The sequence below is a fragment of the Apus apus genome, chromosome 1, assembly GCF_020740795.1.
Source record: "Apus apus isolate bApuApu2 chromosome 1, bApuApu2.pri.cur, whole genome shotgun sequence".
NCBI lineage: Eukaryota > Metazoa > Chordata > Aves > Apodiformes > Apodidae > Apus > Apus apus.
In genome coordinates, this window is record NC_067282.1 from 63,122,160 (window position 1) to 63,128,322 (window position 6,163).

Below are 6,163 nucleotides of genomic sequence, written 5' to 3' on the forward strand. Positions count from 1 at the left end.
AGGAATTCGCAATTAGTTTAAAGAAACTTTTCATGCAGTTACAGACGTATTTTGAAGGCACATTATGTATTTTTCACACCAGAACAGCTAAGACAAAATACATATTCAGGCATTCAGGAGAAATGGATGTATCCTTTGGATTGTACCTCAGGATGTCTGGCCAAACGTCAGTAAATATTTGTGGCCATGGCACACATCTGTGCATACAGTGGTGAAGCAGCTGTATACAATCTGTAAGGGCTTGGATACTGCACATGGAGCTCACCTAAAGGCAACCAGCCACACATCCACATTCATGTAGGAGAACAAAGGAGCAGAGCTGTATCTGCTTGAAAGTAACATTATCAGGCACACCTCAAAAATAGCACTACTGCAGCTTGCTGTTTACTGTGCAAAACACAATCCACTTAATGCAGGCATCTAAACCCAAAGGAACAGGATCTGAAAGCCTCCAAAAGCTTTTCTTGTTCTTTGTTGAGTCCACAGAAAATATCAGCGCTTTCTTGAAGGCTCCTGACCTCTTAGAAAACTAAAATTTAAGTTCAAGACTGATGCCTGAGGCTTCAATACAGGGAACACTTTTTAACACCGGAGAGGAGGCAAGCAATCCTTGCCCTGCTTCTTCCCACACAGCTGTTTCTGCCAACACCATTCTTCATACAGCCATGCAGTGATCCAGATCAGGGAAGCAGTTTTGGCTACAAGTACCCCAAGGGAAAAAAGTGGAACAACTTCCCTGTGACTTCACCTGAACTCCTGATCCACCATGACTGAGCTGCAGCACAGCAGAGAGGAGGGCAGCAGGCAGGGGCGAGGACCAAGTTAGATGACACTGAACCACTCTGATGTTTCATCATCGTGAGCACACTCTTTTCCCCTCATCTCTTCCTGGAGCCACTCTCACTGGAGCCACCTTGGCTCTGATGGCACGTCCATTCACCCAGCCAGTTTAGCTCACTCAGCTGACAGAAGACTAACCCAGCAGCAATAGAGATGTTCTGCTCTGCTTGCTGGCATTGTGAGCCAAGTGCAGTGATATGCCCAACAAGCATATGACCTGGCAGAACGTTATCCCTGGTGACAGTGGCAATTTAGGAATCATTGCCACCCAACATGGTGGTATAGCCATGGTGGCAGCTAATAATGGTGGTATCAGGCAGACTGGATTTCATCCCTGCTTTAATTGTGGGGTGGCAGCAGCCAAACATTTTGTAATAATGGCTGCAAAAACACATAAGGTGGTACAATGCTGTCTGCTTCCTTGAGAAGCTCTCATGACTCATCTGCCTGGTTTGCCAGAAAATGAGGAAGCCTCTGCAGGGACACCTGCTTAAAAGCCACTTTGTCCCAGCCCCTCCAGTATCTTGTCCTGCAAGGACTTTACAATCATAGAATCATTTTGGTTGGAAAAGCACTACAAGATCATCAGGTCCAACCATCCACCCAGTACTGCCAAGTCCACCGCTAAAGCATGTCCCTAAACACCACAGCTACGTGTTTTTTAAATACCTCCAGGGATGGAGACTCAACCATTTCCTTAAGCAGCCCATTATGATGCTTGACAACCCTTTTGATTTAGAAAATTTCCCTTATATCCAATCTGAACCTCCCCTGTTGCCACTTGCGGCCATTTCCTGTTGTCCTATCCCTGGACTTCCGTCCTGCCGAAAGGTCTTGTCTCTTGTAAGGGAGTCATTTCACTAGAGCAGGTGAAGAACTGTCAATCAGAGCATTTTCAGGACAGAAATCCAGTCCTCCTAAGGCTTTTGGGCTGGGAGAAGGAGAGACAAATCTGCCACTGGTAACAAGTCTTACAGCAACGGGAACAAAAATGGACTCTGGTGGCTTGGTTACTTTTTATCAGCTTGCTAACTCTGACTTTTTTTTCTTTATTTATTTTTTTACAAGAATAATCATAGAATGATAGAATGGTTGGGGTTGGAAGGGACCTTAAAGATCATCTAGTTCCAACCCCTCTGCATGGGCAGGGACACCTTCCACGAGATCAGGCTGAAGATAGAGCATGTCTCCAAGCATTAATCTTGAAAGTTTGTGTCTAGTCTGCACGCACATGCCTTGCTGGGTCTTTAGAGACTGAAGCACGTGTTGAGGGGTTTCTCTTTCCATGCCTTATGGCAGCATGCACAGAGATGCTTAGGTGTGGCCCCACAACTGGGGCTCCAGGCACCAGAGAGCAGGGGACACTGAGGTCACCCAGCCCTTTACCATAGGCTCTCATGGATAACTGGTTAGGCTGATGTGCCTGAAGGCCTCTCGTGGGGTAGCTTTGCTGCTCTCCCCTCCTGGCCACTGTGTCCCATGGCACCGTCCACCAGCCAGAAGAGCCTGATGGTGTCTTAGAATGGCATGGCCAGGGGGGCAGTGGGATGGCTTGTGGGGGGCAGCTAAACTGGAAAAACATTGTAGCAAAGTACGTGAGTGAGAACCATCCTGGCATGTGGTATGACCCAGGCTCTCTTTCCACAGGCTGCATTGGCCTGCCTGAACATTTGGCACATGGGTCATTATCACAAGCCATATATCAGATGGAAAGCTAATTCCCTGCCTGTCTGGATGAAACACAGACAAGCAGCAACTCTGGGAGAAACCCAGAATCTGAAATTTCAGCCAAAGTGAAAACCTGAATAAAATAATTTCTTTGTTACAGGAAGCCGCCTTTCTTATAAGTTCATAGACTCATAGAATGGTTTATGTTGGAAGCGACCTTAAAGATCACCTAGTTCCAACCCCCCTGCATGGGCAGGGACATCCCGACTAGACTAGGTTGCTCAGAGCCACATTAAACCCACCGTTGAACACTTGCAGGGAAGGGGCAGCCACAACTTCCCTGAGCACTCTGTGCCAGTGTCTCACCCTCAGGCTAAAGATTTGCTTCCTTTCTTTCTAACCTAAATCTGCCCTCTTCCACTTCAAAGCCATTAGCCCTTGTCCTGTCACTACAAGCCCCTGTAAAAAGCCCCTCCCCAGCTTTCCTGTAGCCCCTTCAGGTACTGGAAGGCTGCTATGAAGTCTCCCGAGAGCCCTCTCTTCTCCAGGCTGAACAGCCCAAACTCTCTCAGCTTGTCTTCATAGGGGAGGTGCTCCAGCCCTCTGATCATCTTTGTGGCTCTCCTCTGGATTTGCTCCAGGAGCTCCATGTCCTCCTTGTGTTGGGGACTCCAGAACTGGACACAGTGCTCCAGGTGGGGTCTCACCAGTGTGGAGTAGAGGCAGAGAATCACTCCCTCTGCATTTTTGATAATCAAAACTTCCCTGCATAGGTCCAGTGTCCAGGAAAATAGCCCTTAAGCAATGCTGAATTCAGAAGCATAAATATTTAAGCTCTACAACCAGCACCCCAGATGTATAGATATATTTGTAATAGCTAACACAATAAGGATTATGAAAACAGTCGTGAGACAAATAAAGTAAGACTGGGTGAGAATTTTTCTTTGGTAGATAGCCTTTTGTTATTAAACTGCTAACTGGAGCAGAAAGCTACTGCTGGACAGATGCAAAGTGGAGAAAAAAAACTAAAAAGGAAAAAAGGCTGACGACTCATTAGTCTGAATTACTGGAAAATTGGCAGCAAACTGACAGGTAGCTTCCAGCAAATTTCTACATCAAGATTTAGCAGAATCTTCCTAACTAAAGCTTTGAGATGAATTGTATGCTGATCACTAAGAAAGGCTTAGATATTAGCCTGAGGAACCTTCGATATTTAGAAATCTGATGATGCAACTGTGATGGGGAAATGTCAGCAGAAGGTGGCTGTTTTTAGCACCAAGGGAGATGGACAAGAAGGGAAAGAACACAAATCCTGTTAATGAGGGTATTTTATTTCTTGTCTCTTGACCCATATTATTTAAATAGCATGTCAGCAGAAATCAGGAAAAGAGGCAGTTTCTTTTTTTACAGTTGTGATTTTGATTTGTGTTGCCTATAAGAGCAGTAAACAAATCCTGCAGCTACTGAACTACACAGTAACTAAATCAGCTATTTTGGATAAATTCTTCCTGTTCTCCTCTGGACTCTGACTCTTTTGGCTGCTGCCCCTGCCTCCTCACATTCCAGCTATGGCTCTGTTTATACGGCTGCATTTCACAGTACCAGCAACTCAGGCTGGAACACATTTCAACTGTCCTTCCTTACGCTAATGGACCACACTATGAATGGCCCCTTCTTGTGAGGATAAACATGAGCTCTCAGAGCTGAGCAGCATTCTGTGGAAGGCACTGGCATACAGGTACTCTGTTGCCAGCTTTATTCCATAAAAAACTACAGCAGCATATTTTTTTGGGGGGAGGAAAATCTGCAACACCCCTTGTCCCTCTTAGATGACTGAATTCCATCAAAATCCTCCTGCCCTTCAGACTTCAATACTTGTCTGAAACAGATGGCCCCATAAATAATACATCCTAGGAAACCCGATCAGCCACCCCTGGGATACGCTTGAGCGCCTGTCTCTCATCATATCATCACGAGATAAGCTCTGGGAATTCTTTTAATTTAATCCTTTTAACAGGTCATGTGCGCAAGAAGCGGTGACTGAGAAACTAGAGGCATTTGATTGGGCTAAACAGTGGGTAGTCTGGAGTTGGCAGGTCCCTGCTCTCTGCTTTTGGAGGCTTTTGCCACCATTCTCAGCAGCTGATCCCTTGCTGTCCAAGCTGGAGGCAAGGGAGCCCAAGGCTGATGTGGTTAAACGTGACCAAGCTGGGAAAGAGGGCCTTCAGACAGGGTATCTGAGTAGCCTCATCACATGTGGCCAGGGGCCTCAACAGGAAAAACTGTCCTTTGAGCACTGAGGTGCTTGCTGCCTTCTCCAGGAGTTGCAAATGTCATATTTATTTTTAGGGTGTAACACAGAAATCTGCAACTTCCGTTTTCTTTGTCTTTAGTACTCCCTGCTTTTTCAAATTACTGGGTTTTAGCAGCTGCCCAGAGAGATCCCACAGAATTTATTCTCACCCTCACCCAAGCTCACTCCAGGCACCTGGGTAGAAACACCAAGTACCACTAATGAAATTGGTCCTTCTTACAGTCACCCCGTGGTGACACCAGCCTCATGGCTTCCTGTCCTCCTCCTCTCCCTCCTCTGAAATGCTGAAAAATTTAACTCCAATCACAATCTCCTCAGGAGCATCTTGTGCCCATTGCTCCTGGTCTTTTCCATGCAACTTCTTGTAAATAGGGAGTCTCCATCTTCCTGGTGGCCACCCTTTAAGTACTGGAACATTGTAATAAGGTCTCCCTGAAGCCTTCTTTTCTCAAGGCTGAACAAACCCAGTTTTCTCAGCCTCTCCTCATATGGCAGGTCCTCCAGTCCTCTGATCATCTTGTGGCCCTTCTCTGCACCCTCTCCAGCCTGTCTGCATCCTTTCTGTAGAGCAGGGACCAAAACTAACTGCAGTACTCCAGGTGGGGTCTGACAAGTGCCAAGTAGAGTGGGATGATGACTTCTTTATCTCTGCTGATGATGCCCTTGTTGATGCAGCAGCCCAGCAGCCTACTGGCTTTATTTGCCACTGCAGCAGCACACTGTTCACTCATGTTGAGCCTGTTATCCACCAAGACCCCCAGGTCCTTTTCCACAGGGCTGCTCTCCAGCCAGGTGGATCCCAGTCTGAACTGCACTCCTGGGTTATGCTTTCCCAGGTGCAAGACCTTATACTTCTCCCTGTTGAACTTCATAAGGTTTCTGCTAGCCTGCTCCCCCTGCCTGTCCAGGTCATCCTGGAGGGCGGCTCTCCTTTCTGGAGTGTCAACCTCTCCACTGGGTGTCATCAGCAAACTTCATCAGGGTGCTCTTGATTCCAGCATCCAGGTCCCTTATGAAGATGTTAAACAGCATTGGGCCCAATATCAATCCCTGGGGGACCCCACTTGTGACCAGTTGCCAGTTTGAGGAGGAACTATTTGCTATCACCCGCTAGGTACAGTCTGTCAGCCAGTTCTCCACCCACCACACAGACCACTTTTCAAGGCCATAACAAGTCATTTTCTCCAGGAGGAAGCTGTGGAGGACTGTATCAAAAGCCTCGGAGAAGTCCAGGTAGATGATGTCCACCGCTCACTCTGCATCAGCTGAGTGGTTACTTTGTTGTAGAAGGTGATCAGGTTTGTTAAGCATGATTTACCCCTGGTAAATCCATGTTGGCTT